The following is a 25,098-nucleotide window of genomic DNA, read 5'->3' on the forward strand; positions in this document are numbered from 1 at the left end:
GTTTTCTTAAAGTTGGTTTTACTATTTTTCCAGAAAATAGTTTGAACTTTATATTGATAGTTCTTCAACTGTATGAACTTGTGTTTGAAGTTTCTGAAACTTTATTTTGATAGTTCGTAACTTGGTTGAACTTGTATTGAAGTTCGTAATATTTTATTATTTTAATTTTCACAAAAATAGTATGATCTTCATTTTTTGTTGTTCATAAGTGGGATTAAACTTATTGTTAAAATTTCAAAGTTCTAATTATAGAGTTTAAACTTCATTTAATTGTTCATATTATTATTTGAACATGTATTTGAAGTTCTTGTTAAAAAATAAAGACTTTACTAAATTCGAAAAAAACAACAATCTTAAGGAAATTATTGAAAAATAAATATTTATTTTTTTGCTTGATTGGTGGAAAGGAAAAAATTTTCACCATTTATAAAGAAAGTATTTTGTAATCTATATTGAGACTGATTTTGGAAAGACTAATGTCTTGTGATTTGTTACTCCCTTGGTTGGTAGAATATAAAAACTTCCTTTTTTTAATTGAATATGGACCCTAAGGGCCCAATTTTATTTATTTAAACAAGAAAATAAAACCATGTCCATAAAAAAAAGAGCATCCCAATCGATACATTTCCTTGGAAATAATAATACAAAAAGTAAGAAAATGAAGAGGCAAATGAATCAGAAGCTCTGCTAATTCCTCTCCATCATCTTCCATCATTTGAGCAAATAGGAAAGTGATGACCTGCTGTGAAACAAATGTAAGCTCCTTTCCCATATTATTTTTCTTTCTTGGCTTTCCTACCGATATTTTTAGCAACAAAAATGTTTGGTGATGAGCTCCTGGAGCGAAAGACTTCCGGCGAGCTTCTTATTAACCGACCACAACCTGCTTCAAATAGATTTTTGGAGTTTTTTTCCAGGTATAAGTTGGCTTTCCCTTTGCAAATATTTATCTTTATATCTGTGTGTTTTCCTATAGGTTTGACTTGCATCTGTGACGACTCAAAGAAGTTTGAATCTGTACCAAGACTTATAATCATGTCTTCTATAATTCTTCGCTCAAGTACAATGACTTTAGATCTATAAATGCCCTTATGAATTGGGTTTTTGAAATGAATTGTTCCTCTACAAAGGTACTAGAAATACTAATCTACATCAAGAAAATAAAAATGCTTGAACTCATCTTATAATTGTTGTGACGGATCCTTAACACCCATCCTTATATCTAACTATTTCCTTAGTACGAATTCTTAAATTTGGCACTTGATGCTTATCTAGATTCAAAATCTTTCTGGCATGACTTGGTAATTCTGAGAAGAAATTAAAGACAAGTCTACCTGTATTATCAAAAGCTAAATTGGCTAGCAATCAACCAAATAATTACCCTTTTTGTATACATGTTGGATGTGAACCTGACATAGTTCTAAATATTTCTGTACTGCTTCCACGATCCCAATAATATTCCAAGGTAATCACATTTTTGTAAGAATTTTAATCATCATTAGTGAATCCATTTCCAGACTAACTTTAGTAATCCCTTTTGTCACACAGTGTGCTAGAGCCTTTTTTATTGCCATGGCTTCTGCTTCTAGAATTGTGCTTTCCTGAATTTTTTCCCCTTGAGCATATATTAAATCACCTGCAAAGTTCCTCAAGAAGAAATTGCAGGTGCTCCTACATGGATTGCCTCTTGATATACCATCAGTGTTGTATTTTAGACATCCTTCCAGTGGTTTCCAGCAAATTGGAAGATGAAACAGTTTGGCTTTAAGGTTCTCTTAATATACCATAATATTTTACCAGTGTATTGGGAAATCATGTATTTTTGGATGTAGAATTCTCCCGAGTCTTCATAGGTTAGCGTTGACCTTGAAAACTAAATGAGTAAATGATGATGTCTTTCAATGCTTTAATCTATTCCTTCTCTTCCATAGGTTCCAAATAATTATAGGTGATATAGCTCTCATAAGTAGCTTTAAGTTTGAACAACATTTTCTTGGTCACCATTTAATGATCACTTGTGATAACTGTAAGCCTTCAATGTATATACCTGCAACATTAGTAACCATTAGTGCAACACCAACACCTAGAAACCATGTTAACACCCATGTGTTGCACTATTTTATCCACTGGCACCCTGAATTTCCACATTCTCCAAGTGAAAAAAGATATTTTAAAAGGCAGCTTATCACTCCATAAATATTAAAATATGTCTTCTTTCTGATCCTTTTGTATAGTATACTCACACACACTCTTGACTGAGAAAATTCCACTAGGTTCAAGCATCCACACTATTTATCTAGATTATCTATTTGCATTGGAGATCAGATATTTTTAATGATGAAATCTACGTTCTCTTTAGGGAAAAATTTACTCAACCTTTGCTCATTCCACCTATTTACAGTTGTAAAATTCCTAACTTCAATTTCCCCATCCCCTATATCTGCGATAATGTGATATAATGCTCCCATTGTAGTCCAAAAGTCATACCAAAAACTAGAATTCCCATTCTCAATCTTCCACCAAATTTGATGCTCTATGAGCTCTCTGTCAAATCTTAGCTTTTTCCATATAGGGGAATCTCCCCTACATTAGGTCAATACTGGATGAAGCTTTTTTGCAATATTTGTTGGTCATAAAAGCTCCCAATTGTGAAGGTCTACTCCTCAAGTTCCACAAAATTTTACAAAAAAGAACATTAGAAACATCAAAAAGAGACCTAAAACCAACACCTCCTTCTAATTTAGGTAAGCATAAAGTGTCCCAACTCACACAATGTCTACTCTTCTTATCCGTGGTGTTCTTCCGGAAAAACTTAGCAAAGATGCTATGTAAATGCCTTAGTACCCCTTTAGGAGGATTGAGTTTTGATAATAGATGTATAGGGATGCCTTGAAACACATGATTAATCAATACAGATAGAATATAAAAACTTAACCGAGAAATCAGTTTGGGAATTTGGTTTGCAGAATATAAATACTTCACTGATTCATTGAAATCTCTGTATTTTTATGCTTCTAAAGATTAAAGAATTTGAATTTCTACTCTGTTTGAACTTAATAGTGATTTAAAGATATAAAAATTTTACCACAAGTTAAAGTTCATTCGATTGACGATTTGAAAAACATAAAAACTTCACTGTTAAACTAGAAACAAGTTGGTGCTTAGAGTTTTTAAAACTTTATAGTTAGTATTCTTCTGACATACTAAATTGGTTGTCTTTTTGTGACAGAAAAAATGCCTGTTGAAAGTCATTAAAATGGTAAAAAGACAAGTATAGCAACTACAACTGTTGCTACAATAAGCCATACGAGTGTCGCGCTCACTATGGCACCAACAAAAAAATTCAAAATGTTTCCAGGTGTGAATTTCAAACGTTGGTAGCAAAAGATGTTCTTCTATTAGACGACTCTAAGTTTTTAAAGGTTTATCTTTGAAAATGTTAAACAATTTCCCTAAGAGATACCGAACAAGGAACGTTTTATAGTAATGCAGGCAAGAAAAGGCTCAAACTTTTCATGTAAGAAATATATACTAAGTAGTCTTCAAGAGTATCTGTACAATGTGTACAGCGGTCTAAAAACCTTGAAAAAATTATGGGATGCATCGGAATTAAGATATAAAACTGGGGATGCTGGAACTAAATAGTTCTTCTTGCAAAATTTCTTGTATTTAAGATGACAAACCGTAAGAATATCATCTCTCAAGTGCAACAACTGTAAGTGATCATCCATGATCTCCTAGCAGAAGGTATAAACATAGTGAGTACCTTACTTGAACATATTAAAGTTCTTTTTAACAATCATATAATCTTTGTTGTAGGTTTGATTGTGAATAAGGCTTTCAAAGTAGTGGCTATAATAGAAAAGTTGTCACCTTTGTGGAACAACTTTAAAAATTACTAGAAGCATAAAGAAAAGAAAATTTCTGTTGAAGGCCTCATCGTGAGGTTACATACTGAAGAAGATAACAAAGTAGATGAAAAAGGGAATTCTGTAATTAGTGGAGCAAATCTTGATGAAGATGACCCTAATAACTTAAAGAAATAAAAGAAAACATTTGAACAACAAAGCAATCCTCTAAATAAAAAGTTCAAAGAAAATTGCTTTAATTATGGCAAGGCTGGCCATAAATCCATAGATTATCGGGCCCCAAAGAAAGTCAAGAAGAAGGATCAAGCCAACATGGCTGAATCAAAAAATAAAGTGGATGATCTATGATCCATGCTCTTAGAATGTAACTTGGTGGGTAATCCTAAAGAGTGATGGATTGATTCCAGTGCCACATGCTACATATGTGCCAACAAGGAGTTTTTTGGTTCTTATGATTCGGCTCAAGATGAGGAGAAGATTTATATGGATAACTCCACAATAGCAAAGGTTGAAGGAACAAGAAAAATTTTCTTGAAGATAACATAAGGAAAGGCGTTGACACTCAACAAAGTCCTTCATATACTGTAGTTGATAAAGAACTTGGTATTTATATCATTTCTAACCAAAAATAAATTCAAGTGTGTATTTGTAATGAACCTCCAGGCCATTAGCTGTGTTTTGCTTATCTTTGCTTATAGAGCTCCTTCATAGCCGTCACAAGTCATTAGTTACTTGGTGGAATCGATAAGTCGGTTACATGACAGTTTGTTTGGTTTTTAGAACCACTTTTCCAATTTGAAGTCTTCGTCGATTCCAAATGGCCTCTAAACAAAAACTTTACCAAAACAATTTCAGATACAAATTTTGACTACATCAGTAGCTATGTAATATTGATTTTACGATAGGTAGACTTTTGGTTCGGATCCCACAGCACCCAAGCTAATTTGACCCATTAGTCAAAAAGTCAAAAGTTGAAATATATGGGTGTGGGACCAACAAGTAGCTTAAATGACCTCGGATGGCAAATCTAACTTCACCAATGTATCTAAAATATCAAATTTAGTAGGGTTACATAGTTCGTTTGTGAAAAACAGAGTCTGAATGAGTCTGGTAGGTCAAAAACAAGTTTTGACCCTACTGACCCATTTGAACTCGTATAAAAAGGCCCTTTGGCCAATTTTTGAGATATTTTCAGCATTTTCAAAACCCTAAAAGCCATAAATATTTGTTGACAGAAAAAATGAGTCTTGTCGATTGATTAGAAGCTTAGCAACTTGTGTTAATCTAATTTTTCTTCTACAAATCTAAGGTAAGATTTTTTCAAATTTGATATTAATTTCTTGATTTCTAGACCAAAAAATCCTAAGTCTTTGACGTTCAATTGTATCCAAAAATATGATTGATTTACTTAAATTTCTTGAGGGTTATTAGCTCCCTAATAATATTTAGACTATGGGTTGGTATCAGCAACTCATTTTCCAAAGGTGGGACCCACTTGAGGTTTGATGTCATTTTGAAACCCATGGCACAATGGTGCTATAATGGGTATTTTTATTCTTGTTGTAATGATTAGATTATATTGTTGATAGCATTGCTTGTGGAAGAGAAAGCTTCTCAAAAAGGAAAGGAAAAACTCGTTGGTTCATGATTTGCTTGGATTCAAGGTAGGTTAGGCTTACTCGTGGTCCAGATTGAGCTTGTTTATAATATAATCATTAATATCTTGCGAGATTGGGTGGGGAATTTAGACGATAGTTGATTAATTAGTGAACTTGGGATTTATTAATTGTTATAGTCCATGGATTTGTAAGGTATGATATTTGACACTTACTTTAGGACCTTGGTTAGCTTAATTGTGGTCTCATGAATAGTGTGAGAATACTATAGTTGTCCTAAGTAGACATGAATAGTATACTTCTCTATCTGTAGGACTGTATTAACCTATATAATTCCTAGGTAGGAGATGACCTTGGTGTTGGGTTTACTTAGGAAGGATTCTTGAAGAGACTTTCCCTATAGATTTAGAAAAGATTGGTAAGACTTTATGGTGAGGTATGGATGACTTAGCCTAATTTTGGGTAGATGCTAGACATATTTTAGTAAGCTTGGTATTCTCGGGATTTAGAAGTGGGAATTGACCCACCTTAAGCTTGAACAAAGTAAATGCTTAGCGACCTAGATACGTAGTGATTGTCCAAGCTATATGTATATGTATAGAAGTTGGGATGGTTGCACTCGATTATCATATTTTCTTATTATCATGACTTGAATAACCTTGTTAAGTGATTATTGTGAATGTTTGGTAAATACTCATGCTCTTATTGATGCTCACATTACGTGTGAAGCTTATTAGTAAGGTAAAATGTCAAGTGTTATCCCACATCCCTTTTTTTTTATGTATTGCGAGCTTGAGTATTTGGTTATTGGTTTGGCTATGCATGTGGACGTATGTTGTTGTATCTAGAAAAATATGTGATAGTATAATGATGCTCGGTTTGACTCTATAGGAATATGTGATAGTATGATGATGCCCAGTTTGAGTCTGGAGAAATATATGATATTATGATGATGCCCAGTGAATCTGGAGGAATATGTGATATTATAAAGATACCCGATTCGAGTCCGAAGGAATATGTGATATTATGATGATGCCCGATTCGAGTTCGGAGGAATATGTGATATTTTGATGATGCTCGGTGAATTTGGAGGAATATGTTATATTATGATGATGCCCGGTTCAATTCTAGAGGAATGTGTGATATTATGATAATCCCGATGAATTCAGAGAAATATGTCAATATTGTGATGATGCCTGATGAATCCGAAAGAGGTAAGAACATAATGATGCTGTGTGGGCCAAATTTACTTATATGTATTGATATTTGTAAGTTTAGGCCATATGGGGCCAACCACCTATATGCTTGAATTATGAGGTCTCTCCTGGTAAATTATTATTCATTTCTTGTTCCAAATAACTATATAAGAGGTGTGACCCTTGTTGATGCTAAATTAGCTACTAGGGGAAATTTATGTCTAATATTAAGTTAAGGCTTAGCGTTATGTGTAAACTTTCATAAAAAATTCAAGGGCTAACCTATATATATACTTGACTTGAATAAGAGGTTATACTATGAAATCTTGCCTAGTAAGGTGGCTTATGTGATAACTAGCTACTTCTAAAGTATATGATTATTATTTGAAACCTCGAAACCTAGTAAACTAGTTGGTGGACTTTACTTGATTAAAATATGGAAACTAGTCCTTAAGTTTGTGACATGCTTAGTGATGATGGATCTAGTATTGCGTGATGGTTAGTTAAATTATCTCCTAACATGTGAAGTTGAGATGGCTTAGTTGATAACTCATGTAATGATGATCCTAGTTAAAGAATGGCCTTATGATAGTTGAATAACCTATACTATGGGTGTCTTGTAGTTTTTCCCCAATTTGATTACTAGTGATTTTAAGACTTGTAATCTTTTGACTTTTGGAAAAATAAGGTTAAGTAGTGTGGACTTCGCAGTATTTATCAATGAATTATAGAATTAATGATTACAAACCTATGCTATGACAATGTTGCTTTCTTTATGTTGAATTAAGGTATGGGTAATTGGAAGTGGATTTCGGTAATGACCCATGGCGGGGTTATGCTACCTGCGATTTTTGTTAAATTGATGGAGTAGTTGTGCTTTATTGTATTATTGGTTGTATTCTTTGGTGTACTCTCCGGTGGTATAGGATGTTGTGATGAGTTCTTGTTTGATGTTCTTTTATATATTCTTCGGTGGTATGGGATGTTGTGATGCGTTCTTTGTTGTGCTCTCTTTCGTGTACTTCCCGATAGTGGACGTTGTGGTAAGTTCTTGTGTTTATGGTCTAAAGATGGTTAATGATGATTATATAAAGTAGATGTTTTGATATTGTGTATATAACTGTACGCTTTCAAAATGATTCTCAGTTGTTATGGTGATTATGGAGTATTTTGAAATAGGATGTCATGTTATTGCTTTAGTAGTATAGATGTTCTTACAGTAGTATTAAAGTAGATTCAGGTTCGATCCTACCCCTTGACATTAAGATCATTTTCTTACTTTATCTCATCTTTATATCATATTTGAGCTCAGTCAGCCGATGATGCGTAATGAGTACCCGTGTTTTGGTACTCATACTGCATTTATGTACCTTTTTGGTGCAAACCTGAGTTCTAGTTTCCACTGTTGAGTCGAGATCGTGTTGTGTTGATCATCAGGGGATAGGGCGAGATCTTGGAGTTTGAGTTTCCCTCTTTTTATTCTTTCTTTACTTGTCTTTTGTACTCAAGACAGTTGTATAAGACTATTTAAGTTTCTAGACTTCAAATTCTAATTTTTGTTGTCAGATTTAGAGTTGCTCTTGTACTTATACTACTAGGCCATGGTATTGGTATTCGAATGTTAGTCATTTTGTTTGTAGAATGTTGTTGTTATATTGTGTTGCTACATAGGGTCCATGTTGGATGTTTCTACCAAGGTAACCCATTGCATTAGCTCCGGGTTATGGTGTCGGCTTACCTACTAGTGGGTTATGGTAGGTGCCATCATGACTCAAAATTTGGGATGTGACAAATTAGTATCAGAGCCTAGGTTTTACTAGTATTATTGGTACAAGAGCAAGTTTCTAATAGAGTCCTGCGGGTCAAAACATTGATGGCCATTTCCAATCTTCGGGAGGCTATGCGTCATTCTTTGGAGTTCTTTATTTTTTTCATACATATCGTGGTAAGATTCTGAGTTGGTTTGTAGTATTGATGTGTGAGCTAACACTAACACATTTGAGGCTTTTAACTAAGAATAATTGTGAAGTCTTAAGCAACTTTTATCTTTTTTTATTGGTTTATGTTTGATTTTGCAGTAGAAGCTGATATGATAGAGAACGAATAAGAATAGAAGAAAAGAAGTTGAAATCAGAAGAAAAGTGTGGTTGACAACATTTGTGATAAGTCGTCAGCCTTGTGATAAGCTATCAAGGTCATCGTCAGCCATAGATAGAGAATTGGCCTAAGTTGAAGTCTGTGACGACATTTTGTGATAAGTCGTCAAGGGTCTGATAAGCTGTTAAGAATGTCGTCAACCTAAGGCAGCACTAAAGTACTGAAGCAGAGCCTTGACGATATTTTGTGATAGGTCATCAAGGAGTTGATAAGTCATCAAGATTGTCATCAGCCTTAAGTAGGAAGAGCCAAAACTAAAGAAGAAGCTGATGACATTTATGATAAGTCGTCAGCCTCCTGATAGGCTGTCACAAATGTCGTCACCTGATCCAAGAGATTTCTGAATTTTATTATTTTGTTTCCATAATTAGGGTGAACTATTTAAAATCATTGTTTTAGGGTTTTTGAGTCGACATATTGAGTTTTGACAATATACTTTGATATTTTCTCTCTCTACTTTTGGCTTGAAAAAGCAAATACTTTGAATAGATTATTATCATTATTTTGGGATTTCCTTTGTGATCTAATCTGCGATTCACTAGTTATTATTCTTCTTATGGTAATTTTAACTTTCAAAGTGTGAATACAACTCGTTGTTTCGATTGTAGCACTTTGAGTGGCTAAATTTCATTCACCTGAATTATGGGATCTAGGGTTAGGTCTTGATAAGGTGTTGAGTATTCAAGATTCTAAAGGTGGTAGGATTTCTTGATAATTTTGAGGTTTTAGTTAAAGGTTGTTGGTTGAAAACAATAGACAACACCTGCTTTGATTTGCTTGAGAAAGAGATCAAATATAGTGGGAAATAAATTATCAACAGGGACTTGGAAAAACTCCATTTAATGATCAGCGCTATAACAAGGTTAGTTAACCTGAGGTAAAATTTGGGAAGTGAATATAAATGCCCTAAGTCCGAGAGAATTAGGTAATTAAATGCTTAAATTGGTTGAGAGACATTTAAGCATAACTTCAATAAAGATAGCTTGTTGTCCTACCTACCATGAGAATCTTGAACCACTATTAGCATCTGTCAAGTACTGGAAGCCCTAGTGAACATAATTCTTGTTATTGGATGAACTCTTGATTACAAACACTGAAATTGAAGTGACCAATAATTACTTGTTAAACTCAAACCCCCCATTTCAGGATACATTAAACTATCAGTGGATTAAATCGCAAATGACATGAGTTCAGACCATATTCCCTGTGGGATTCGACCCCAACCTAGTTGAGTTTTATATTGACAATGATTGCTTACATTCTCATTAAGAGGTGTAGTTTCAGCGTTATCAAAAATGGCGCCGTTGTCGGGGAATACGGTTGTAAACAGTAGTTTGTATGCACAAATTAACTGTTAGTTAAGTTTCCTAGTTTTGAGTTTATTTGTTGTTTTTGTTTATTTGCAAGATCTTTACAGTGTATGCCAAGAACCAGAAGTTCTGGAGAACCATTTTTACCACTCAATCCAGAATCGCAACAAATTGGAAGAATAGCAGAACAACAAAAGGCTGACAGACTAGCAGCCTTAGCTAGATCTCAGGTGAATGTGCAAAATGTCGGGCAATGGGCACAACATCCAAACCTTGAGGATGAATATTTTGGAGATGAGAAGTTGGTGAATCCTGGTAACCCAAGGTGTTCAGAGCAGATAGCTGCACTATTATGAGGTAATGTTAACAGGAACCGTCCATTCCGAGAAAGGCAAGAGTACCATCCGGTCCAGTATGATCCCAATGATGATAATGATGGCATGGATGGGGCAGGTGCAACGGGTGCAATCATTCCTCCACCATTGGAACCTGGGGCCAAGTTTAACATTACGAGTACAATGATCCAACTCCTCAATTTGAAGGGATTGTTTGGTGGCCTTCCTGGGGATGACCAGAACTTGCATCTGGTGAATTTTGTCACCATCTGTAAATCTTTTGATAATCCAAGAGTGGGCCAGAACGCTATCAGATTGAGATTGTTCCCATTTTCTCTGTCTAGGGAGGCAACATTATGGCTAAATGAGCTGACACCCGATTTTATAGCCAATTGGAAGAAGTTGAAAGAAGCTTTCCTAGAAAAGTTCTTTCCGCCTTCAAGGAGGGTACAGTTGTGGGATGAGATCAGCAACTTTAGTTAGCTCCTGACTAAAGCCTTGCCTGACACTTGGGAGAGATTCAAGAAGAACCTGACACAGTGTCCGAACCACAACATGATGGACAGAAATTTGATGGAGACTTTGTACAGGGCCCTTAACTCTATTACAAAGCCAATTATAGATAATATCGTTGGTGGTTCATTTGTTGATATTACATTCCTAGAGGCTTCAGATATGCTGGACAGAATGACCAAATAGAGTCGGGCATGGCATACCAGAGACTCTGTGGTAGCTAGCCCCGCTGCTTATGTAGGTATTACTATAGAACAACGCAGAAAATAAGATGAGCATGACCAAGACATGGCTCACCTTAAGAAGTAGATGGACTTGCTGATCAAGAACTTGCTATCAGGAAAGATTGAAAAGGAAAATATTGTGGGATCTTAGATAGAGTTGATGCTGATGCTGATGAACAAGCAAACTATGTTAATAATCAGGGGATTTCGAGGCAGTAGCCAAAGGAATCAAGGTCAGACTTACTATGATAAGCTTGGTTATAAAGATAGGGATCAGGGAAATTGGAGGAATAACAATGACAGGAGTGGGCTATATGTTCCTCCTGGAAATCATGAGGCTGGTTCAATAAGTTCTGAAAAAATGTCCTTAAAGGACACGATGGCTAAGTTGTTGAAGGGAGTGGAGGCAACCAACTCTAGTGTAACCACCATGAAGACTGATCTGATATCTATCAGTCAGTTGGTGCACTCCCACTCTACCACAATCAAATAGTTGGAGCAGCAGATGAGCAAATTTTCCATAATATTCAACTAGAGGAAGAGATAAATGTTATCGAGTGATACGGTCCAGAATTGGTAGAATTATGGCTCATGCATGGCATGCTATTACTACTAAAAGTGGTAAGATGTTACCTAGCCCTTTTGTAAGCAAATCTATAAATGATGAGGTAGTTTTTGATGAATCGGAAGGAGGTGATCTAGTGGAGTCGGAGAAGCTAGATAATTCTGATAATGCTCCAGAGAAAAGTAAAGAGAAGGAAAAGGAGGTAATGCTGAAATCTATCCCAATACCACCACCTCCCTTTCCTCAATGATTTAAGAAAAAAATGAACGATGCAAGATTCAACAAATTCATGGCAATGCTCAAGCAATTTACAATAAATGTGCCTTTGGTTGAGGCACCTGAGAAAATTCCAGGATACGTAAAATTCATGAAAGACGTTGTGACTAAGAAATGGAAGGTTATCCATGAGCTGGAGGAGAATCTCCTTCATTGTGGTGCTATCTCTACAAGGTCTTTAGTTCAGAAAAAGAAAGATCTGGGAGCGTTTACTATCCTGTGTACTATTGGTTCCCTGAAATTCACAAAAGAACTATGTCATTTGGGAGCCAGTATAAACCTAATGCCACCATTTGTGTATAAGAAACTAGGTTTGGGGAATCCTACCCAAACAAATATGCGGTTGGTGATGGCAGATAGGTCTGTGAAACGGCCTGTGGGCATATTACATGATGTTTTGGTAAAGGTGGTCGATTTTATTCTGCCTACTGATTTTGTAGTCCTAGATTGCGAGATGGATTTCAAAGTGCCCATTATCTTGGGTAGGCCATTACTTGCAACTGGGAGAGTACTAGTAGACATGGAGTTGAACGACCTAACGTTCCGGCTCAATGACAAAGAAGCATGCTTCAAAATACACTCATCTATGACTCAACAAAAAGAGATGAGTATTTTCTGAATCATTGACGTATTCTATGAAAATGATAAAAGGGTATCAATAGGTTGTCTTGGCAAAGTCTGAGTAGTCAACATAACCAAGTCGTGCCGCAGCAGTAAATCAGGCGCAATTGGAAGGCAACCCAAAATTTTTATATTCCAGTAAAAATTTTTTTATAGTTAGGGTTTAATTCAAAGAAGGTAGAGTCAATTGTATTCAGTCAAGTGCTCCTGACGACATTTTTTGATGGGCTATCACGACTGTGATAAGCTGTCAGCTTTGTCATCAGGGATGTCAGCTCTGAAGAAGGTTCTAATAAGGCTGATGACATTTGTGATAAGCTATCACACTCGTGACGACTTCTCAGTAATGTAGTCACCAAAGCCCCAAAATTTAGCTGACACTCTGGGCCAAATTAAAAATATCTGACCTGGCCCAAAACGTGGCCTTTCAACCTTCCGGCTTAAGTTTTTATTTTCTTTAAGTTATTTTCTTTCCATCATTGGTTTATTTTCCTCCCTTTTCAAAGACTTTCCAACTAAAACAAAAGCAAGTTTTTGGGTGTCTATGGGTTTGCAATTAAAATCAAGAACTTCTTCTTACTTCCTCTTGTTTGTGTAATCACATTGAAGGCTCCCATTAGGTCTTGAAATGGAACCTAAAAGAAAGAGTCCCAAACTTACAAAGAAGGAACAATAGAAGACTGTACCCTAGAGAATCATTGATGAGGAGTCTAATTATGAAGAGGAAGAGCCTCTACTCAGGAATCAAAAGAAGAAGCAAAGCCCTAAAAAGACTCTACCACCCCCACCAGTTGAGGTGGAGGAGAGTGAAGAAAGTGACAATGAACCAACAACATCTGAGCATACAGCTTTTGAATAGACGGCCTCTGAGCAACAAGAGTATGACATGCTTCATCTGAAGAGCATGATTCAGAGCAACCTAAGTCTGACGATCATGAGTTTGAGGGACCAACAACTGAGTCCCCTTCTGCTAAGCCACAAAATGATAATGACTCTCTGATTTGGGGAACTATGGTCAAATACAAGAATCCTGAAATCCGAGATGGCACTATATGGATGATTCCCAAAGCTTAGAAAATCTTTTTTGATGGGCTACATAGAAATAACAAAAGAGCTGTCAAGAGGCCAGCCTTTGAGGAGAAGAAAATCATCACTAAGGGGTTGAGCAGGTACCCAGAGATGGAGCAAAAACTTCATGGCTATGAGTTAGGATGGACTACATAAGGAGGAAATGCATTCTGCCCTACACTAGTTAGGGAATTCTATGCGAACTACCAAGCTTGGTTATAAAACATGTGCAAAGAAGGACAAAAAGCAGCTGACCAACCTTTGTTGGACAAAGTTCCAGTACGGGGCGTAATGGTGGATGTTTCTAAAGCAACAATCAGTATGTTCCTTCATGGCCCAAATTTCACTCCTCAGACCTCTTCACCCACTTTCTATACCCGGTTAAAGCATCCCAAAAATCAACAGACTTGGTTAGCCACACTTATAGTAGATGAGGAATAGGAATAGCTGACCAACCCAGGTGAAAGAATATTCAAAGCCTCACTGACTGCAGAGGTAAGATTTTGGTAGGGTTGTATTCGTACTTGGTTAATGCCCACAGATAGTGATAATATTCTCGGGGATGACAGAGAAATATTAATCTCAAGTTTTGTGGCTAACCTCAAATTAAATTTTGGAGAGATTATTGTCGAAGAGATAAAAATTTGGGTCGCGAGGTCTAATACAGCATATCACTTCCCTTATTTAATTACAAAGTTGTGTAGGGCACCCAATGTGCCTACGATTGTCAAGTTAGAAGAGATAAAAATTCAGGTCGCGAGGTCTAATGCTTGACAGGGGTGCAAAGATTCCCACTGATCCACCAGTCATAGGTACTAGTTCAGTGCCTAATGCAGAGATGTCAAATTCTGAAGCTATACCACCAATATCCATAACAATGGCAGAATCATCAGTGCCTAGAACTGAGTCAAATCCTCCAACTATTATGCCTACAATAGAATTTGCCTTTACTCTTATGAATTTCAAGAGAGTAGAAAATTAGTCCAAGTGGTGCAAGGCTCAGCTTAAACTCTTTGCCAAGCAATTCGCAGTTACAGTTGAAAAAAAAGTTAAGGCTGCACTTGAGCCTTACAAGTCCCTGTCGGGATGGATTGATGAATTGGAGAATCGCTTTAATGCATGGTCAAAGGAGAGGTCATACCCAGAGATGTCACTACTTAGGTAAGAATTGGCCAAGGTGAAGGCAGAGGTTATAAAGTTATAGCAACATCAATTTATGGTGTCATTAGAGCTGACAGTAAAGGAGTCAAAGGGAGAAATCCCATTGTTTGATATCACCGAGGGACCGGTAAAGAAAAAAAAGAAGAAAGGTAAGAAAAAAGGAAAAGAGAAGAGAGAGAAGCCCAACAGTGATAAAGAAAGAATAATAGAAAAGGGGGCAAGAAAGAAGAAGAAAAAGGAGGAGCTAGAGAGGGCAAGGATCGAGTCTCTAGTTGATGATGAGAGATGAGAGGTAGCCATCCGAGCGAGAGCAGCAGGTGACTTTACTAGTAGGCCTTCAGAGACAGAAAGACTAGCTGCACCAGAACAGAGCGAGTCTCCTAATGGAGATGCAGCAGTAGGGTTAGGGAACCATGACCCCTGGGAATGATCCAGTCCAGGTATACTCTAACCCTAAGTTTAGATTTTCTTTGATTTTAAGTTGAGGGTATGGAGTAAATTGTTGTTGTAAAATTTTGTAGCTAGCTAGGAAAAGTACTTATACTTGAGGCAGTTTAATTTTTTTTGTGACTTTTGTACACCTCTTCAAGTGGTCTAATTCTTTAATAGTGTGATTTGCATTCAAGTGTAACCACTGTGCATCTTTATATGGCATTAGTTCTAATAATATAGTAATTATTGCTAAAAAGTTGCATGAACTGAATGAGTCATAGCTTGTGATATACTTGTGGGCCATGTGTGTGTGAGAAACTACTTAGTTCCCTCTGTATGCTGAAGCCAGAACTTACCCAGTTGGTCTTATCTAGATTGAATGATAGGGGTTATGAAAGGATTATAGGCCGTTTTGATTTTAGCTCACTTTCGCCTAAATGACCTTACCTGTGTGCATAGTATCCCTTGATCCCTGTTTTGAGCTTAATTAACCTATTTCTTTGTATGATACCTATCATTTTCTCATTTAGATCATAATGAACCTAATTTGGCCATTGTTCTCCTTGGACAATGTGCACCTTGACCTAGGCAAATGGCCTAAGTTGATGGTGGCTATCATAGAGGTACGTCATATAGAATGAGTATAAAGAGAGGTAGCATAAAAGAAAAGAATACAAAGCTAGGTATGGAGAAAAAAAGAAAAAAAAAGAAAAATTATGAAAAATAATAAGTGATTGTGATAAAAACTGCACTCAGCCTGAATAAGTGTGATCAAGGAAAGAGAAGAGTAAAAAGAGATAACAAGTGAAACCCCAAAAATCTAGTCTAGTTTCAGGGAGGCTTAGTCACTTTAAATACCATCGAGTATCCTACCAGCCCCTAGCCTATATTACAAGCCTAAGAGAAGTCCTATAGTGATCCTAACGGACCTATCTAAAGATCTGGGTAATGCAAATAAGGGCAAGCCTATGGTACTTTTCATACACTGATTGGAACTTTATTCTGAGAGTAAGTGTTTTGATTATCTCCATAGTTACATATATAATTCCTGATATGAGATAAGGGGTATTTCTTTGCTTTAATGGCACACTGCTTACATTGCTAGTTACTAACTTATTCGGGTAGTGTAATATTGGTCTATGCATGGTTGTTATAGTTAAATTGATGTCGTATATGGATCCCTTTGTGTTCATTTGTGTTCTTCATTGTTCTTGAATTGAGTGACCTTGGAGATGGTGAAAGTGTTCTAAGATAATATGGATGATTGACTGCCAAATGTACTTTGTATTCTCTTAGTTGTGCTGAGTTACTTAAGGACAAGCAATTGTTTTAAGTTGAGGGTGTTGATGTGTGAGCTAACGGTAACACATTTGAGGCTTTTGACTAAGAATAATTGCAAAGTCTTAAGCAACTTTTGTCATTTTTGATTGGTTTATGTTTGATTTTACAGTAGAAGCTAATATGATATAGAGCCAACAAAAATAGAAGCAAAGAAATTGAAATCTGAAGAAAAGTATGGTTGACGACATTTATGATAAATTATCAGCCTTGTGATAAGCTATCAAGGTCATTGTCATCTGTAGACAGAGAATTGGCCTAAGATAAAGTCTTTGATGATATTTTGTGATAACTCGTCAAGGGTCTGATAAGCTATCAAGAATGTCGTCAACGTAAGGCAGCACTGAAGAACTGAAGCAGAGCCTTGGCGACATTTTATGATAGGTCATCAAGGAGTTGATAAGGTATCAAGATTGTCGTCAGCCTTAAGTAGGAAGAGCCAAAACTAAAGAAGAAGCTGATGATATTTGTGACAAGTATTCAGCCTCCTGATAGGCTAACATAAATGTCGTCACCTAATCCGAGGTATATCTAAATTTTATTATTTTGTTTCCACAATTAGGGTGAACTATTTAAAAGCTTTGTTTTAGGGTTTTCTGATTCGACACAGTGAGTTTTGACAATATACTTAGATATTTCTCTCTCTATTTTTGGCTTGAAAAAGAAAATACTTTGAAGAGATTATTATCATTATTTTGGGATTTCCTTTGTGATCTAATCTGCGACTCACTAGTTATTATTCTTCTTATGGTAATTTTAACTTTCAAAGCATGAATAGAACTCGTTGTTTCGATTTTTGCATTATGAGTGGCTAAATTCCATTAACCTAAATTATGGGATTCGAAAGGTGGTAGGATTTCTTGATAATTTTGAGGTTTTAATTAAAGTTTGTTGGTTTCAAATAATAGACAACACCTGCTTTGATTTGCATGAGAAATAAATCAAATATAGTGGGAAGTGAATTATTAAAAAGGACTTGGAAATTCCCTAAGTCCGAGAGGATTAGGTAATAAATACTTAAATAGGTCGAGACACATTTAAGCATAACTTCGATAAAGATAACTTGGTGTCCTACCTAACGTGAGAATCTTGAACCACTATTATCATCTGTCAAGTACCGAAAGCCCTAGTGAACATAATTCTGGTTATTTCATAAACTCTTGATTACAAACACTGAAATTAAAGTGACCAATAATTAATTGTTAAACTCAAACCCCCCATTTTAGGAAACATTAAACTACTAGTGGATTAAATTGCAAATGACTTGAGTTCACAACATACTCCCTGTGGGATTTGACCCCAACCTAGTTGGGTTTTATATTGACAATGATCGCTTACATTCTTATTGAGAGGTGTAGTTTGAGCGTTATCAAGTATATTTTCAATAACTAAAAATTTCTCATGGGGGCTGACTTGGGAGCTTATTATCATGTTTTATCACAATTATCTTCAAGATTAAGGTAAGAATTTGAATTCATGCTTGAATTTCTTTATTTGGACCCAAAAACCCAATTTAGCTTAGGATTTGATTTTAGCCCAAAGTATGCTTAGTTTTCACCCATTCTTTGAGGGTTATGATTCCTTGTTCACTTGTGAACATTGGGTTGGCCTTGGAAACTCATTTTCCGTATGTAAGACACACTTGGAGTTTTGGTTTCATATTTGGATCCAGAGCATAGTAGTGAAATATGGGTATCATTAGACTCATATTAATGGGTAGATTATGATTTTGATAGTGTGATGGCATTTTAAGGATTGTAAAGTGAAGGTGATCATGTGGTGCATGAAGTGAGGTTTTGCGGTTTAGCCTTGAGGTAGGCTCCTGTCCACTTTCCTTCATAGATGATGTATGATATGTATTTCGTGTGGATATGAATGTTAGGATTGATTGTGAGTAAGATAGCTTAGGCTTGATTTTTGATGCCTTGGAAATTAGATGAGGGTCTTGGACCCGTAAGATAGTATGTTTATAACTTTGTAAAATTATATTGCCTTCTCATTAGTTTATATTAGTTATAGCATGGATATAATATAATGCTATGTTTGGAATATGATTTTAGCATTTGAAGCATTATTTGTATATTTAGCTTTGTTGGTCTAGTGTGGTAGTCTTGAAATCTTAAGTTGGCTAGAGTTGACTTAAGTGCCCGTATTTCTAGTTAAAGTTTCTATCTTAGGCTTGAATATGGCTTACTTGACATCTAGAAGATAAACTAGATACCTTAGCCTAGATTGGGGTATAGTATGCCTAATTATGGAAATTGTGGATTAGATGTGGGATCATTTGGCCCACTTAGGCCTAAGCTTGTGTTAAGTCCTGTGGACTTAGTTGTGGATATTAGAAATAGATGAGGCTAGGAAACGTTTGAATAAAGTTACATCATAACTTGGTCACTTGTATTGATGTTCCCAAATTATGGATTTGGAGTTATGATTATGATACTCCTTGTGGAAGTGATATTGGGCATTTAGAGATGATATTTCTCTTCGATACGTTATGTGGCCTATAGAGATATTATTTCCTCTTAGACTTGATGATTGTACTATAGAGATGCTATTTCCTCTTAGACTTGATAATTGTCCTATAAAGTTGTTATTTCCTCTTAGACTTGATGGTTGGACTTTAGATATGTTATTTCCTCTTAGACTTGATGATTGTCCTATAGAGTTGTTATTTCCTCTTAGACTTGATGATTGGCCTATAGTGATGTTATTTCTTCTTAGACTTGATAATTGGCCTATAGATTTGCTATTTACTTTAGTTATGATTGTTGGTCCTATAGAGATGATGTTCCTCTTGGATATGTAAATTGACCTAGAGAAGTGATATTCCTCATTGTTATGATGTATGAGCTATTGATATATGATATCCTATACACAAATACATGTCTATCTATATTATTCCTCTTAGATGTGAGATGCCACTTATGTGAGAGATGATGCCATGCTTATCAATATTATGCCTCCTATATGTAAGATGATTAGGGATATGCTAAGGCTTATAAATATGATAATTGATATGAATTCTTGATTTGTGTGGTCCTAAAGCCATGATTATGATATTGTGATTATTTCAAATAAATTAATGGACCAGAGGCAGTGTTATGATAGTGATTGAATAGTTGAGAAGTATTTATCATTATAAATAATGTGATTACAGTTTATGAATATAAATATGTATATGTTTGTGTATTCATCTCTCCGATATGGAATGGAGGAAAATGTGGTGTGTTTCTTACAACTTTATTGATTGAATACTGGTGATGGCATGCATATATTTGGTATATTCATGATTATTATATTGAAAACTTATGTGATCCTAGATTAAATATGATCTTATGATTGTTCTGCTTAACTGAGGGTTACGCTATGTGGTAATTAGTTCTCTTGTAGGAGACTATAGCACTTGGTGGCTAGGAATCAAATGTATTAGTTAATGAGTCTTGCTTAGTTGAAATATGGTAGCTATCGATGGTTGATGCATGGCTAATGATGATGTCTGGTTTAGCATAGGTGAAGATTAGTGTTATTGATGACTAAGTTTATAATGTCAATTAGTTGTCCAATGAGGGGTTATATATTGATGAGGCTAGATAATAACTAATGTCGGTAATAAAGAGGTGTTTAGTTAATAACGCAGAATATTTCCTAAATGATTGATTAATGAATAGTTAAAAAAGGATTAGTTGGTTAACGATGGTTAGTTAATGAATGATGTTAGTTAATAAAAGATGGTTTGGTGATAAATAGTAATGTGTTGTCTAATAATGATTAACAGATATAGGATGAGTAGTTGATAAAAATGAATGGTGGATAAATTGTGATTATGATCTAGTGATGAACCTTGGTTAGATGTTAAATGTTGGCTATTTAGTATATAATGGTTAGTTGTTATCCCCTGAATAAGTATAATGTTTAGACAAATAACTAGAGGTCGTGTGAAGACGAGCGACCTAGTAGTTTCATTACTAATAGCATTGATTAGCTAATAATGAGTAGTTAGGAAATTTCTAGATAGATACTATATGGTGATATGATTATGTTTATGATTATATTAGTATATGTTATTCTGTAATGGTTATTGTGATGATATTGATACCTGGCAAAGATGGAGGTTACTATTGTGATGATATTGATACCCGGCAAGGCCGGAGGAAACTATTGTGATTATATTGACACTCGGCAAGGCTAGAGAATAATATTATGATGATATTGATACCCAAAAAGGCCGGAGGATGGATTGTGATTATATTTATACCCGACAGGGCTAGCGGATATTATGATGATACGTTGATACCCAACAAGGTTGGAGGTTAATTGCAATAATAATGATCATGATAATGATAGTTATGCTGAGTTATGATATTAATTGTGTACCTTGCATTCATCCCTGCATGTGTATCGCCTATCACCAGTATGCACCTATGTCTATTAGCCAGTATGGGACGGTTACGTGGATATGGGTGAAGAATATGCTCTATGTTGTTGTGTGTTGATTGAACCTTCCGAGTCTAGGGCGGTAGGGGTATGCATAGGCTCAGTGAGGTATTTGGTTTCCCAGAGTAGCCAGTTATTCACGTCGTTATTGATATTGTTGTTATCATTGTTATGATCATTATTATGGATAGCTTATTACAGATTGGTCCTTGATTCGGTATCACGATTTAAGGTACATTTTTGGCCTCTCCTATCTTATGATTGCATTATTATGCAAGATTAATTCATATCTAGCCATATGGATTAGAAACCCCAAGTATGATAGTATTTAAATCCTAATAAGTATTATAATGATGTCTTAAATAAGAATATGATGTATAGGTTATGCTTTGAGATGACCTCATGTTTATATGTAAATATATATTCTCATTTATATATATATATATATATATATATATATATATATATATATATATATATATATATATATCTAGTTATATGAAAATATGGTACTACGGTATATATATATACATATTACTTTTCCTTGTATATTACTATATATCTTTCCTTCTGTAAGACCCCACAAAATCCTAAGCTCAACTCAGTCTTTTAAGCTTGCTAAGGGGTCCCAGACTTAGAAAATTCTAGCTATATATTCAGACTTAGTATTATTTTGGCCTTTGTAAGTTGGCAACTCTATTTCACGACTCTTATGACCTTAAGTATCGACCTCTAGATTGATTCATGATCAAGAATGTCACTAGGTGCTCCCAAAAAAGTTTTGGATTTTTCAGACCTCGTTTAGACCATGTTCAGATGACCAAAACACTAAGTCGATATGATCTCGACGTGTCGCATCGTCCATCGCGTAGAAAGATAATTTTTCCCTCAGCTCGGTGTAAATTCTAGTAAACCGACGTGGACTCGACGTGGCGTGTTGGCCATCACATTGATGCCAATGAGGTGGTGCTTGGGTCTGTGCATCGACAGTTTGATTTTTAATCATTAAAAAGCCGCATCCTTAGGAGTATTTGGATCTTTTTCCTACTCCTATTCAGCCCTAAAACACGAGATTCAGTCCACATTAAGAAAAATACACTCCCTTTCTCTCAAATTGCTCAAGAACAAAAACCCTAGGTGATTTAATTTCAAAGCCAAGGCTCAAGATTTCTCCATTATTCTTCAAGAATTTGAAAACCAAGCTATGTGAAATGTTCATCTAAGGGTTCCTTCCACCCTTGGAGTCCAAGAAACACTTTTAAACTTCAAGTAGATCGATTTCATGATTTCAATGATTTGGAATTAAAGTGTATTCATAAGTACTATTTAATTGGGTTTTTTAGTTCATGATTTATTACAAGTTTGATCAAGAATTATTTGATTTGCATGATTTATCATGTGAATTCATGTTGAAACCCATGGAATTGTGAATTTGGAATTGAATCATGATGCTCAAATGTTGTTTAGTATTATGTGCACATACTATGCCATCCAAGTGCTTGATGTACTGCTCATGTGAATGCAGTAATAAGATGATATCATGCTAGTATATGGACTAGTTCATACCATGCAAGTGATTGACAAAATGCCTCTATAGATGCATTATGAACAAGAGTGTATTTGTATGCTATGCAAGGTTATGTGATTCTTTACTTTTCATGTTATCGAGTCCTGGGGGTATTTAATGCCTGACAATTTAGCTGTTTACCTAGATCCAGTGTCAATTATAGAATAATCTCAGTCATGTCACGATCAGTAGTACTCTAAGTCAGTTATAGTACTCAGGAAACAACTCAGTAGACTCAGCATTAGTCCGATCTAGTTCAGTATTCAGTTTGGACCTCAGTAAGCTGAGTTAGCTAATAGAATTCAGTAGTACTGTATCAGTCAACGGAACTCAGTAAGCTCAGTAACAGTTCAGTCAAGCCTAATATGAACTAGAAAATCAGTTCAGTGTCTATTTAATTAGGAGTATGGTTCAGCACTAACTTAACCCAGGGATGGGGGCATTTCTGCTAGCAGAGGGTTTGACCCTTGTAGCAATCTCTGCGTTACAGAACTACATAGCTAGCGTAGGCTAAGATATCTTCCGACCAAATTAGGGTTGATATATCTCACATAAGTTTTACTGTCAGTGAGAGTTGACAAAAGAGCTTCTTATCGAAGAGGGTTAAATTACAGCTTGACTCTATCCATGGAACGACATTGACACCCTTCCAACTGGGGTTACAGGTTGGACCCCAATCTATTTAGAAGGGGCATTTCAATTAGATGATTACCTCTTACATTCTCAGCTTCAAATTCAGTCTCAGTATAAAACTTAGTTAAGTTTTACTAATTCAGTACTGTCAAACATAGTCACTTAGTTCAGTATAGAACTCAGCAACATGAAACAGAATTAGGACTGTCAGATACAGTCATTCATCTATCAGTTACACAGTATTAGTAACCTCAAATAATAGTAAATCAGTAATCCATAGCTCAGTATTTAGTGTTATCACGATCTCAGTTACAGTATACATATTCATACATGTACTCTCATTCAGTTAGTATTGTTCATGCATATGAACCCATGCACTTCAGCTTACTTTACTTTGCATACCAGTATATTCAAGTACTGACACATACTTTTCTCTTACACTGTGATGTCTTATATTATAGGTTCAGATGCACGATCTCCTAAGAACCCTTAGCAGTTCAGATCTTCAGTAGTCAGAGTTAGTAGTGAGTCTTCATAGTTCATACACATGATTATTTTCTTTAGTATTTAGGTTTATCAGTATAGTTTTCAGTAGTTGGAGTTAGTTGGGGTCGTGTCCCATCAACTCCATGATTCAGACAGTAGAAGCTTTTCAAACTAGAGTATTTTCAGACAAATGTTTCAGTTTGGGTATTGTTATACCGAATTCAGTTTTATTTTAGTATTGAGCCTTATGGTAAGTTTTTCCCTAATTTCCACATATTTATAATATTGCTATTTAATTATTTCAGCAGGTATCAGTCATGGGTTAGCTTGTGGTCCTTCAATATTATGAGCACTTGTAGCGTCCGGGGTACAGACTCGAGGCATAACAAACTTGGTATCAGAGCCTAAGGTTCACTAGAGTCCCAGGAAGTATAAAAGTCACATCTAGTATAATTTTATGCATGGGTGTGTAGAGTGCCACACTTATGGACAGACGGCTACGACATGTTTTAGGAAAAGTTTCCCTTCTTTCAATACTCATATCGTGTAAGTTAGAATGAGCTCCAGTTAAACTCTCTATCTAATCCAAGTTTCTCTTCCATTCATAGAACATGCCTCCAAAGAGGACTAAGGGAAGAGAAATGGGAGACCATCCAGAACCCTAGCCTATCCAGCCAGATCCTCTGGACCAACATGTTTCCCACGCTGAGTTTAGAGCAGTTTTCACCACCCTAGTTCATTCTGTGGCAGCCTAGAATAAACATTCAGCTGTTGCTCCAGCCAACCCACTGGCTAATACTGGTACTGCTAAGATTCAGGCTTTTACCTGAATGAACCCTCCATCTTTTATTGGGTCTAAATCAGATGAGGAACCCTAGGAATTTCTTGATCAGGTGTAGAAAGTTATAGATATTATGGGGGTGACAGCTAGTGAAAGTGTCGAGTTAGCTTCATATCAGTTATAGGATATGGCACACTCATGGTTTAAATAGTGGAAAGCGAAAAGGGTCACAAATACAGGGTCCATAGAATGGGAGAAGTTTGTTGTTGCTTTTTTGGATAGGTTCTTCCCGCTAAAGTTGGGGGAAGCAAAGGTTTTGGAGTTTATAAATATGAAGCGTGGAAATATGATGAGGCAAGAGTATTCTCTTAAGTTTACTCAATTATCCAGATACGCTCCTCATGTGGTAGTAGATAGTAGATCTAAGATGAGTAAGTTTGTTTTTGGCGTGTCTAATAGTATGGTTAAGGAATGTAGGACCGTAATGTTGATTAAGGTGATATACATACCCAG

The 25,098-nt window shown here is 35.7% G+C and overlaps 1 long non-coding RNA gene across 3 annotated transcripts; it reads left to right on the forward strand.

Moving 5' to 3' along the window:
- The first annotated feature begins 590 nt into the window (after positions 1-590).
- On the forward strand, positions 591-23,840 carry LOC124887620. Of its 3 annotated transcripts, none has more exons than XR_007045388.1 (3): positions 592-917; positions 6,377-6,699; positions 23,780-23,840. It is a non-coding gene; the product is annotated as an uncharacterized LOC124887620 (long non-coding RNA). The 3 variants fall into 3 exon arrangements; XR_007045389.1 differs by lacking the exon at positions 23,780-23,840 and adding an exon at positions 16,794-16,859; XR_007045387.1 differs by lacking the exon at positions 23,780-23,840 and having other exon boundaries at positions 591-917; positions 6,377-8,807.
- Positions 23,841-25,098: the final 1,258 nt, after the last annotated feature.

This window comes from Capsicum annuum, chromosome 10 (assembly GCF_002878395.1).
Source record: "Capsicum annuum cultivar UCD-10X-F1 chromosome 10, UCD10Xv1.1, whole genome shotgun sequence".
In the NCBI taxonomy this organism is placed as follows: Eukaryota; Viridiplantae; Streptophyta; class Magnoliopsida; order Solanales; family Solanaceae; genus Capsicum; species Capsicum annuum.